This window comes from Rhinopithecus roxellana, chromosome 1, assembly GCF_007565055.1.
Source record: "Rhinopithecus roxellana isolate Shanxi Qingling chromosome 1, ASM756505v1, whole genome shotgun sequence".
Lineage (NCBI taxonomy): Eukaryota > Metazoa > Chordata > Mammalia > Primates > Cercopithecidae > Rhinopithecus > Rhinopithecus roxellana.
In genome coordinates, this window is record NC_044549.1 from 28330776 (window position 1) to 28344313 (window position 13538).

Genomic DNA, 13538 nt, shown 5'->3' on the forward strand with positions numbered 1-13538 from the left:
TCCAATATTCCTTCTTTGAGTGCCAAGTTCTTGATTTTCTTTTTAGCTGAAACTATGTGTTGAGTCACTGTCTTCATTGAGTAATCCATAATGATTTTCAAATCCTCTCCCTCGGAGCATAGAACTCATCTTCTATAAATGTAGTTGTAATATTCTTTAAATGTGTTACCTTAGACTATTTTAAATCAAAGCTCATCCAGGTATTAATATCATTTCGTCAAATGCACTGAAGTGATTTTCTTTAAAATGCCATCAGCAAACATACTTTCAAATGCCTTACTTGTAAGTCTTATATTTATTATAATTGGCATTACAGAGAAATGAATAATGAATTTCCTGTCATTGTCAGCTCTTCTTTCACACTTAGTGAAACTTAAAATAAGGCCTACTCTTTTAATAAAGATCCTTTAGAAAGCCCTTCAGAGTATTTGGGCCAACTGCATGTGCAGTTTCTAGTATAAGAACCAGATACATAGCCACTTTGGTTTTCATCTTCAGAGAATGGTGGTAAAGATAAACTAAGACTTTCCCTAGGTAGTAATGATGATTATAATAATTAAAAACTACAGCTGTTATTTGTCTTTTGTGTGCTCATTTCCGTGTGTGTGTGTGTGTGTGTGTGTGTGTGTGTGTCTTTTTCTTCCTTGTCTTCACAGTGAGCCTTAAATGTAGGTGTCATTATTCCTATCTCATACAAGAGAGAACTGAGTCTCAGAACATGTAAATAGCTTGTCTGAGCTTCTTGACTTGTTAAAAACAGACCTGAGATTCAAATCCAGCTCATTGTTACTTTCAAAGACTATAGTCTTTGCATAGTCTATGCAATTTTATGATGTATCTGAAATTTGACCTGTAACACCTTTGATGGCAACTACTGACCCCAGTTTGGGAGCTCAGTGCCTTATTACCTTCCTCCCCTTTTCTACCAACTTGGAAAGAATAGATCACTACTTTTCATTTGTTTAAATAAACATATTACTAGATGCCATTATTAAGTCAGTCATTCTTCTTTATATTTAATATTATTATATATATATTTAATCTTCACATCAGTCTGATGAAAGGTAGGCATATTTTCCCCCAACATTTTATTATGAAACTCACATACTCACCACCTAGATTTGGCCATTAACATTTTATTATGTTTATTTTATTACATATCTATCATCTGTCCATCTCTCTATCCCTCATCAATTCAACTTAATTTTTGAGACATCTGAAAATATAGATGTCACTACACCTCCCTAAATGCTTCAGCATTTATATTATGTAATATCTATATTAACAAGAGTTCAATATTTATGTATAATTTTTTTGATGTAAGTCTACATTCAGTTGCATGCACACATCTTAAAAATACGTTTTCTGAATTTTGGTAAATGCATACACCTGCATAACCCAAATACCTATCAAGATATAACCTATTACTACTGGTAGGTGCCTCCTTTTCTTCTCATTTTTTAGATGGGGAAACTGAAAGAACAGAGAGGTGAAATTATCTGCCCAAGGTTACGCTGCTAGTAAGTGGCAAAGCTGGAATTCAAACTCAGGCTGTCTGGCTGCAGGGTTTGTGCTGCTAACTACACCACCACACTGTCTGCAGATTATCCTCACATGTTTGGGTGTCCTTTTACATTCGTGTGCATGAATGCACTGTTTATTTTTAATGTAAGTGTGTAGACACAGAAGTGATGCCCTGGGTTTAGTGAGAGTAGAAATGCTGTTCTAGCAACACATCAGTTCCTAGCAAGAGGTTTATGGCAGGAGAAATTAAGAGGGATGTATAACACGACAGATTCCCTTTGTTGAAATAGTAGGGTGAATCTCTATGTAATAGCCCTGTCTTCACTGGCATCCTTGATTAATGTTTCCACACATATCAGTGAAGTGATAGTGAGTTTTCTAATGACGACACTGAGGTTCAGGAAAATCCTCAAGTACCACTTGAGCAATTAACGGTAAATTATGTTCAGTATAGCTTTGTATTAAGCATTTTTGCTCTTTTATAATTAGTAGAAAATTGTTCATCTGTGTGTGATATATATAGTATCATTCATCTTGATATCTCAGACTCTGAAATAATATAATTGACTAATTTGGAATTTATAAGTTAAGAAATTTGTAAGGTTTTTAACAAAGAAATTTGTAATGGAATTATTTGACTTTTCCAAATAAATTGCATGAAGATTTAAGGATTGGAACAGTTTATATTAAGACTTTTTTCTGGTTTGCAATACTTGGGTGGCCTGATGAAAAGAAATTCTTCAACGTTAGTATCTTTCCTGCATTGTGTTCATACCACTCATATCTTAAAAGTTGACCAGTACTTTTTGTTCACTTCTTAAATGATAAAAAAGAAGCCATCATGTAAATTTTTTTTAAATTGTAAGTATTATGCAAAAAGCATTTTTAAAAAATTGCATGTAGCTCACAAAACCTAGCCAGTCACTAGAGGGCAGAGCAGTACTGTACTTTAGGCCTTATTTGAAAATTTCTGGTTTAAAAAATGCTGAACATGATGGAAAATATATTGATACACAGTTGAACAGAAATTTCTTTGTGTTCTTATTGTCTTATTTTGCTGTAAAATCCAATAACATGCTTATACTTTTATCAAAGCAGCTTTTCTGGCAGTTCAATTGAATGTTACTAAAAGGGCATGATTATTTAGAAGAGTGTAAGTGCCCCTCAAAAGAAAATACTCATGCATACAAAGAGCAATACATTTCATAATTTCTACCCTGTGAAGTACCCTGAAATTGGATTGCAGTGTAGACTTTAGGTGAGACATTGTAAGAGAGAACAAGTAGTTTTGAGCACCAGTTCTTTACTAGTACTTAGCTCTAAGAATTCATTGAAATGCAGAACATTGCTTTATCTTTCCAGTCAGCTGAAATGCGTTGAGTCATTAAGAATGAAATTATAAAGTTGTAGAAGCAAATAAACTAGCCCTTTTAAAAATTTTTTGTCAAGTGACTGTTCACTTAATTTCATTTCTGTTCTGATATTTTTATTCAGATTTATTTTTTTTCTGGTATATCTTAAAAATATCCTAATGAGTAGTCTGAGTAATTCAGTGTCCCATAAAATAGAAAAAATTTGTCCTTAATTATGTTTATTTGTATTTTATTTTACAAAACCAGTTTGGATTTCTGTAATATTCTACTAGAGACTACATAGGATATCAGAAAAAGCAGTGGATTTTGGAAGCAGAAAATTTGGGGGCCTCGATTATCATTTATTTGCTTGTGTCTTGGGCAAGTCACGTTACCTCTCTGACCTTCATTTTCTAAACTGGAAAAAATACTTCCTTCTTTACAGCTGGGTTGTTTGGAGGACTGTGTGTGTAGATGTATCTCCAAAGATGAAACCCTGTGAAGATGAATTTTAATGGGTAAAGTTACAAGCTCCGAAAAACCATGGCAATAACTTCAAAATGGTTGACTGTATCACAGATTTAGTAACATGAGGGCACATATTACATGAGTAAATAGTACCAAAATTGTGGTTTCAAAACCAAAACCCAAGTTCAGATTGCCAACTTCCTCCTGTCTGTGATTTCTCTGGCTGCTTAATCTCTCTGTTAACTTCTGACTCTTTTGCTCCTCTCAGCTCTTTATTTCTGTCCTCTGTTTATTTCCATGTTTCCTCTCTCTGTGTTTCTCCTGACTGTCTCTGGTCTCTCTCTGTGTTTTTCTTGTCCCAGGCACCCTCAGGAAGACCCCAAGCCTCTAGCAGTACCTGGTATCATCTCCAGCATGTTATAGATGTGGAGGATTCACTGGGATATTGAGAAATACCAGAGGCGAATTGTTCCACTGTAGTAAGTCATTCAGCATTTGTTAAGTGACTACTGTTCACGCAGCATAGTTGGTGGTCCTTTTGGGGAAGAAGAATTTGTTAGGACACAGGACAGAAGAAATAAATTTGTAAATTCTTGTCAGTGGTTCTTGCAGGCTAGACAAACATGCAAATGAAAACAACAATGACAAATTAAAAAGCTGACAAATAATCATATAAACGAATGGTGTTTTATGTGTGCTGATGGGTCCTAGGGTTAATGGAGTAGAGAAAGCCAAGTGGTATTAATCAGATTTCCTGCATGAGTTTAAAATTAGGTTTTGAAGTACATTTGGAAGAGAGATGAGGAAAAAGAGAGTGGAAGTGAGTAATTTCTGTGGGGCTTGGCAAGCCTTTGCTTCCCTGTGAGTGAATCCCTGACCGTGGGGGGTAATGAAATGAAAGTGCTAAGTTTCAGCCTACCAACAGCTAACTTTACTTCCAGTCTTAGAGAAATTCCAGTTATGAAAAGAAGTACAGCCAAGTTGAGACTTTCCATAAACATAATTGGGATCCGCTGCCAGTTTTAGAATTTATAGGGTTTAAGTGTAAATTGTGATTATATTAAGTAATAAAGAAGTACTATGACATAAAATTGATATTGGATATCGTTTGAATCCCAACTATGCTAGCTTTTAAACATTGGGCAATCTACTTCACAATGCTGAATCTCAGTTTCCACATGTGTAAACTAACGCTGGAAATATTCACCTCAAAGAGTGATGTAAATTAAGAGATAATTTTACAGAGTACTGAGTACATGCTAGGTACTTGCTACTTGTGAATACTTAAAAATACCTTTAAAATAGTTTGTTAAGTAAATATAATGTTATTTCTGAGAGCTTTTTAAAAGTAAGAATGCTATATATACAAGAATGTTTGTATATACAGAAAATGCTGTAGATAACAAGAATATTTATTGTGCATGGATATTAATGACACTTTATACCTTCTAATAAAACATATTAGAAAACTGAGTTTCACAATGATAACAGGTATAATGTCACAATACTGAATTAGATATTAGAAATGGTGAATTAGACTCTCTGTATGTCCCTATGGTGTGCAAGCTGAATATGTGCCTTTAAACAAAAAAATTTATTAATTTGAGAAATAAGTTTGTGGCTATAGTCAGCACCCTATTATGCTACCTTCTCTACCATTATCTGTGTTTATAATTCTGCAGTCATATCCTTAGAATCAGGATGAATCTAAACTATGATAATTTCTTTTTGCTACCCTACACAAAAATACTTATACTATGTAGATAAGGTACAAAGAATAGCATTAACACGAATAACTGAGAACCTACCACTAGTTTGAGAATAGAACATTACCAGTTTCTTTGTGGCCCACCGTGTGCCCCACCCAGATTCCATTGCCTCTCTTTACCCCTCACCACAATCCTTAATGTTGAGTTTATTACTTCTGTGTTTTTCTTTGTCATTTTTCTCATACTTATGTACCCCCTACGTTAAATTTTGCTTGTTTTTAAATTTTATATAAAGAATACTACATGTTTTCTTCTGCAACAACTATTTTTCCTGCTCAACACCATATTTATGACTCATTCCTGCTTGTCTTTGTAATTCATTTATCATCATATATGTATAATCTTTTATTGTATGAAAATACCGCAATTTATTTACTTTCTTTTAATGGCTATTTAAGCTGTCTTTCTTTTCTTTTCTTTCCTTTTCTTTTCTTTTTTCTTTTTGTCATTAGAAATAAAGCAACAGAGGAAAAGTTGTTGAGTCCTGTATATGCCCTTTTTATGTACATATTATTTCTTCAGGATATATGTTCAGGAGCTGAACTGTTAGGTGATAGGGTACGCCAAACCTGAAATTCCACAAGATAATGCCACATGGATTTCCATAGAACTTGTTACATTTTATACTCCCACTAACAGAATGTAAGTATTCTCTCTCTCTGGCTCCTGTAGTTCTTTAAAATTACTAGATTTTTGTTTGATATATTCACCATATCTTTATGAATCATACTTTGCATGAATATGACTATATCCAAGCAGAAGTTTAAAAATGGAAAAGATTTTTTAGTTTACCTGTAAACATTTTAACAAAAACCCTGATGACCCTCATTTTTTAAAAGTTAGTTTTACTCTTCTGCTTTTATTTTTCTGTTTCCCAAATTGTCACTCATACCTTTTCTCAAACTCATTTAAATCTAGACATCCTGAAATAGCTGGATCTGTGTGCTCACTACATGTTTTGCCTTCAGAAAACCTTATCATAAGAATCAATGTTCTCTTGCGATAAATGAAAACTGTCAGCTTTTTCTGACTTCTAAGAAACAGTTTTTGCAGAGAATGTACATTTCTTTTCTTTTCCCCCTAATTCTTGTTGAGATAGAGAAAGAGTGACCCACAGAGGACTATTTGCAAGCTGCAGAGCCTTGATCAACCCATGTTTTGTTCTGTATTGCAGCAGTTCCAAAAACTTGAGTAAATGACTCACGTCCCCTTTTCTGTCATTCACCCTCTTTTGATTTCGTTAGCCAATGATTCTTTTGGTATCTGATATTTGTACACACTGTTCCAATTTTAATACCAAAAGTTCCTCCTAATCTTGTAACAGGTACTTCGTGTTTTAGAATTTTAGTTGACTAATCTCAATATTTTGTCTTTTGTCAAGCTTGCTGTCACTACTACACATATCTTCTGCAGTTTCCCAAGAAATATACCAGTATCTATCCTATTTCCTGGTACTTATTCAACGGATATTTATTGAATGTGGAAAGGAAAGATGTAAATGCGGTCAGCACTGAAATACCTTTCCCCTGCTTAGCTACAATAATTTCCCTAAAAGCACTAGGCCAAAATCATGAGTACTGTAAATAGTTTTGCTAGTAAGTAGCTTTATTAAACCATAGCCAGTCATTTCTTCTTGAGCTATACTCTACTTTTTTTGGAAAAATTAGAGTGTTAGACCAGTGATCTGTAAGATTCCTTTTGACACCACAATTTTGTATTCTATCTTCTAATTGAGATGAAAAACACTTTGTCACTATTTGTCTGGGCACCACTACCAGGGTCTGAATCTCTCTGCCTTACTGGGCTTTAGGCCCATAACTGTGTCACAGCAACCTACCAGTTATTGTCTCATAACCCAGCAAGTGGGGGCATACATTGAACTTCTCTTCCTCTCTTTGTTCTTTAGGGTTGATTTGTTCTAGTATAAAAAATGCCTTTGGCTTCCCGATTTCATTTATCAGGCAGCCCAGGCATTGTTCAATGCTAATGCTTGAGTTCTGCCGCCTTGCTCCTTCTTCTTTTCCCTCAACCCTACAGCTGTGCCCAGGGCAACTCATCCCAACCTTTGTTATTTGCTATACAGCATAACCCCATGTCTTTTCTCACACTCTAGTTACCATCTTTGAGTCAGTATTGGTTCTTTCTGTTGGGCTTTTCCTTGAAGTCAGTGAGTCTGTCTGTATCTGGTGCTGAAGGCAAGTTGTTTTTTCCTTTCTGTTGTGGTTCCTCAGCTTGGGACACCTCAACTCCAGGTGAATGGTGAGTGAGAGCCTGACTTCTTTCCTTGCTACCTTCATGTAGTCTTTCCATTACTATTGCAGGGAATCGCTAAACTACTTTCAAGGAGTTATTTGACTCCAGATTCTCACATGACTAATATTTCATAAATGTGTTACTGGCCCTGGATTCATCTTGAGTACTTTTGAACTCTGCACCAAAGGCAAAAGATGCCAGAAATCATGCTACAGTGGGAAGGGGAACCAACTTCCTTTGAATTCTCTGGAGATTATAACCACATCCCAATCACTCCTGAGGGTGAGTGGGTGACTGGTGAGCTATGTATTTGGTCTTTAACCGAGGTCAAGTATAGACTCTTCCTGACCTTTATTCAGCGATACAGACTGTGTACATTTCTGTTGTGCTTAGCCAGTGGACATGTTTCTCTCCTCATGATATTATAGATCTGGTTTGTGAAGATTCCATTTAAGTCTTGCAACTTTTAGTGTAAGATGAGAAGGCAGGAGAAAACTTTTACAACTAAAAAAGAAGGAAAAAGGGGGAAACTTTTTTAGTGAAGGATTTATTTTTAATAACACTAACTGAATTCTGATTCAAATTTGGAAGCTTAAAAATTGTGAGTTTTTAAAATGTCACATTATTTGTTATTGAAAGCCTAGCTGTTAACCTCCTGCCCCCAGCCTCCAAACACATAAAACACCCAAGATTCACTGGGCTGTCCGGCCATGAGGCACAAGAAGCCAGACTATCTGTGAGAATTCACCCCTCCTAACTAACTGCTTACTTGACAAAACTCTTAAGGAAACGTATTATGCCAAATGTTCTGTTCAGAGAAGCAGTTAATACCACCCTATCTCAAGAAGAACAGATTACTTTTTGTTCCTCAGGAATTCAAGGAGAGAAATATTCTGTTATGCTTATCAGGGGAAAAATGGGAGAAATTACCTCACATGAAAACTTTACTGATAGGAGAATGTTCATTCTAACTATTATTATAATGTGTCTTTGATTAATGTAAAAGTCTTGACCTGTTAAGTATTCACGTTAATATTTTATATATCAGTGATAAAAGTTTCTTTTGTAGTATTAATTCACTTAGTATTTTATTAATTTAGACAGGCTTGAAAGTGCTTCATAAAACCTACAACACTCATTTAGTATTCTCATTTTGATTTAATGTCTTGTCTTCTGAAAGCCATATATTCTCTAATGATTTAAGTTGCAACGAATATTAAAAATAAACTATCATTAATAAAATAAGTTGGACCATCCTTAAATGCAGTAGAAAAATTTATAAATATATAAATATGTGATATAAAATTTTCTTTCTGAGGATGCTAGGAAATGCATTTATGATGGATTCTGCATTGGATGGGCTTAATTTGGAAAAGGTTTTATAAATGCTAAATTAAGAATAAATTTTGAGCCGGGCGCGGTGGCTCAAGCCTGTAATCCCAGCACTTTGGGAGGCCGAGACGGGCGGATCACGAGGTCAGGAGATCGAGACCATCCTGGCTAACACGGTGAAACCCCGTCTCTACTAAAAATACAAAAACTAGCCTGGCGAGGTGGCGGGCGCCTGTAGTCCCAGCTACTCGGGAGGCTGAGGCAGGAGAATGGCGTAAACCCGGGAGGCGGAGCTTGCAGTGAGCTGAGATCTGGCCATTGCACTCCAGTCCGGGCGACAGAGCGAGACTCCGCCTCAAAAAAAAAAAAAAAAAAAAAAAAAAGAATAAATTTTGAGGCCGGGCGCGGTGGCTCAAGCCTGTAATCCCAGCACTTTGGGAGGCCGAGACGGGCGGATCACGAGGTCAGGAGACCGAGACCATCCTGGCTAACATAGTGAAACCCCGTCTCTACTAAAAAAATACAAAAAACTAGCCGGGCGAGGTGGTGGGCGCCTGTAGTCCCAGCTACTCGGGAGGCTGAGGCAGGAGAATGGCGTAAACCCAGGAGGCGGAGCTTGCAGTGAGCTGAGATCCGGCCACTGCACTCCAGCCTGGGCGGCAGAGCGAGACTCCGTCTCAAAAAAAAAAAAGAATAAATTTTGAACTATATATTTTTTACTCTTATAGCATGTCTATTATACAGTAAAGTTGGTAATAAATATAAAAGTAAGCTCAATGTTGAGGTTTATGTAATTATTCAAGAAAGTATTCTAAAAATAGATTTATCTATATTATTAGAAAGTATTTTATTAAAATAGTTTTGAATAGTTTCATTCAGATTTAGGTCTTGCTTGAAATAACAATATTAATTTTGTCTTGTAGTTTGTATTTGAAATTTAAAAAGTAAAATATTTAAATAGATCTCTAATTTTTATGAAAAAGAAGTGAGCAATGAATCTGTTTTCTTGAATGTTTTCTAGTGTATTACCATTTATTTATCTTAGCTATAAAAATTTACATTTCCAAAAACCTGAATAGGTTTTATTAAATCTGAAAAACAAATCGCTGATTGTTTCTGTAAAAACAATGGAACAGAAAGTAGAGCAGCTGCACTTTGATATTAATATTTATTTTGAGGAATTGGGACCCTTCTAGGAAGCTCACCTGCGTATTATGTTGTTGAAGATTTCTAAATATGGTTTTCTTCTTCTATGCACGTGCCCAACTGTTTTCTCCCAGCAAATCTTACTCAGAATCTGTGAGCTTCTTTTGTGCTTAGCCAGTGGACGCTACTCCTTTTTCTTGTGCTAGCCAACCAAGCACTGTGTCTCATTTGAATGATGACATTATTGCACTTAGGTTAAGGTCTGTTTTGAGCTTAGAGGAGTCTTGGCTGCCGTTTTCATCCATTTATAGTTATTTCCTGTTACTTAACCCCTACGCAGCACGTATAGATGTATGTTTGTTATAATCAGGTTGATGGCAGTGTTATTTCTATGAGCCTGGAGCTGCCTAGTAAACATGGGGCTTGTGTTTTCATCCGTTAGTAACCAGCTACCTGCTAAGAACCACTCTGGACCTGGGAAAGTTCGTGCTCTGGAACTCTGAGTCAGAGAACTAATAGAGCTCAGTGCCAAGGCAGGAGTGGGTCTGATTTTCACTGAATGGAGTCATCCAGTCAGCTGTTCCTTCAAAATTAAAGCTCATGGAGATAGCCTTTCTTCTGCACTCATTGGAGCTTAATCAAGGATTGATTTGAGTACGTTTCCTTTTCTTTCAATCTTTAAAAAATGTGCCGGAGACTTCTGTTGATTTGTTTGAAATTATTTGCATTTAAAAGGCTTCCAAGACAGTTTTCACGCAAAGGTTCTGGCTCTTATTTTTTGTACTTACTATGGTTGACAAAATCATGATGGGACTGCATTCTCCTTTTTCTTGATTTATGCTATTATGGCAACTTCAAAGACAAATAAGGGAGACATCTACTTTTTCCCATCCCCCTCCCACATTCAGAGGTTAAAGTTAAGGGTGAACCGTGGCAATGTTAACTTCAGAGATTTAAATCTGTGGTCTTCAATGGGAACTTTAAGACTCCCTGCCTGCAATTAAGAGGCTAGCAGTGATGATGATGATGATGATGGTGATGTGAATATTTCTGAAGTAGAGGTACAATAAGAGGCTGAGTCACAGATTTAAAATTATCATTTGAGATAATAATAGAATAGTGTCACAAGGCAGTTTGTGGCTCATGCTGTAGAAAATTAAGAATTTAGAGGAAGGAGATGTTATTTTGCTTAGGATCATATTTGACTTCCATCGAGAGGAAGAGAGAAGGGCCGTTTTAAATAAGGGATCTCTGGACAAATGATAAGAGGCAAAAAAGCATTCCATTGCAGGGAGCTGGGCCTTGAATAAATCTTCTGGAGTATAGTAAAAGGCAAAGGAAATTTGAGGCCAGGTTTTGAATATGTGGGTGGGGAGTGAGGTGGGAAGGGGCACAAAAAAGATCCAGAATACCAAACTAAGGAATTAAATTCTAGGAGTAGACCGTAAAGGGCCTCCGAAGGGTTTGATTTCAGGGAGTGAAAACCTCAAAGCATGATTCTAAGTAAATCTGATACAGATTAGTTTGAATGGAAATTATCACTTAGGAACTGCTATAGTTATCTCTTGGGTTGAAGTGGTGCCAAAGGGTTTGAAGAGGGAAGGAAATGTGCATTTTTAACAGTATGTATACAAGGCAGCATATATGAGGTACTCTAAAAGGGATTTTTCACATTTATTATATGTTTCTATTGTAACCATTCTGTAAAGTAGGCCCTAGTCTACTTTTACAGATTAATGAACAGAGGTCCTTAGGTTAGATAACTACTAGTGGTCAAAATTCATAACCAGGCCTGACTGCCAAGTCACCAAGCCTTTTAACACCCCTGCTCTGATTTCATGAGCATGGAAATGGAAAACAGATAAACTTTTTAGTTCTTATTTCCAAAATATTACTTTATTAGGAATTATGAAATGGGTCCAAATTAGGGTTATAGTCATACATATTTTTATATCTATTCTTTCATGTATATTAGTACACCTGAATTTGAATCAGATGTTATGTATTCACTTAGCTAATTAGATTTAACTATTTCTTATTTACAGCATTTGAGGAAAAGCACTTTAAATTCAGAGAAAATGTCAGTTAATAAAATAGATCACTAATACATTTTTAATATATCACCTTAAAACATACAATAAGAGAGTACATTTTCTACCAAATAGTAATTTTAGTATATTAAGAAATGAAACTAATGTCTTAATTTTCAAGAATAAAAATGAGATTTGTTAAAGGATATAAAATTACAGCTAAATAGCAGGAATAAGTTCTAGTGTTATACTACTGTAGAATAACTGTAGTTAACAGTAATATATAGTTTTAAATAGCTACAAGGAAGATATTGAGTGTTCCCAACAGGGAGAAGTGATAAATGTTTAGGATGATGGATATGCGATAATTACCCTGATCTGAGTACTATTCACCATATGTATTGAAATATCAACACCATAAATATGTATAGCTGTTATATGTCAATTAAAAAATAAAATAAAAATTTTAAAAAGAATAAAAAGTATGGAATAAACAGGAATATTTAGAAGAGTTTCGATTACTTTATTCATTGATAGCTAGAAAACTTTTTAGTTTCATATTTGTATTATAAATATAAAAATGTTTAATACACTTGACTGGATTAATAAGAAATACTAGAGGGAAGCTTATTTTTTAATGAGAGGATCACTTTAATGAATAATAATTATTTTACAGATGTTTGAAGAAGTAGGTACTGACACCCAATTAATTGCCCACTACCAACACCAACAACATCTCCACCTCTGCACTGCCTGCACAAGACATTCTGAGAGGTTGGTGTTTGTTATTAATTGATGTTAGCTTTTTATAATTTGTCGCTTTTTTCTAAAAACAATTTTTTTTAAATGTGGCTAGTTGAGGAATATCTGTTAGTTGTGTTCTGAGATTTACATAGATCAGATTGCTGTTTCATCCTTAAACATGTTAAATAGATCCTTTCTGTTGAGTATTTTAAAAAAATTTTTTGGAGGATTCTGATTTTTTTTCATTGTACAACCTGCACCTCCTTCAGTAAAAATAGTTCTGGGTTCACAAACAAGAAACAGCTGTCTTAAATATGTTCATTGACTCAGCCGAGTGTCTGCAGTTGCCCAACAAAAGTTATTTGATTTTGGGTAGTGCAAAGAAATCAAAATAAGCATTCAGATTATATTTTGGCTGCTGTAATAAGAGCGTCTGTCTGTAACTTGAAGATCGGAAATCCACATGTAGTGTATTTTTATCTTAAAATTTGTAGAGATTTAAGCCTAAACACCACTGAGACTATTAAGAGAGCTTAAGTGATAGAGCTCAGTATTTCTTTTGAATTATTTTTTCTGATCCTCAGAGGAAAACATTGAATCTTCATTTCAAGATTGACCTAACAAGGGCTACATCTCAGTGTTACTCACAAACTGAGAAAAAAAAAATCATAATTTTATGTGTATTATTTGTTGAAACTAAATGAATGCTTTAGTTCACTGAAGAAAGTCAATTCAAAGAATGATATGGACAAGGCCAGAAACATGTAGAGAAACATATCTCAAAAAGACTTTTCAGAATTGTAAAATTGAGCGCAGCAGAATAAAACAATTCACACATTTTATTAGATCCATATACACTGCAGACTCATTGCCTCCTTGAGAGACAGTTGCTGTAAATATGTAGACAGCAAAAGAGTGTT

General features: G+C 35.1%; 1 protein-coding gene across 7 annotated transcripts in view; it reads left to right on the plus strand.

Annotated features, from left to right (window-relative positions):
• Positions 1-13538, plus strand: part of BBX (BBX high mobility group box domain containing) — a 273615-nt gene that overhangs the window by 127970 nt on the left and 132107 nt on the right. Inside the window, exon 4 of one of the 7 annotated variants that reach the window (XM_030940581.1) lies at positions 12551-12648. The exons of the other annotated variants lie outside the window; for them this stretch is intronic. The gene's annotated coding sequence lies outside the window, so the exon portion shown is untranslated. The remainder of the gene's footprint in view (positions 1-12550; positions 12649-13538) is intronic. 7 annotated transcript variants of the gene reach the window in all.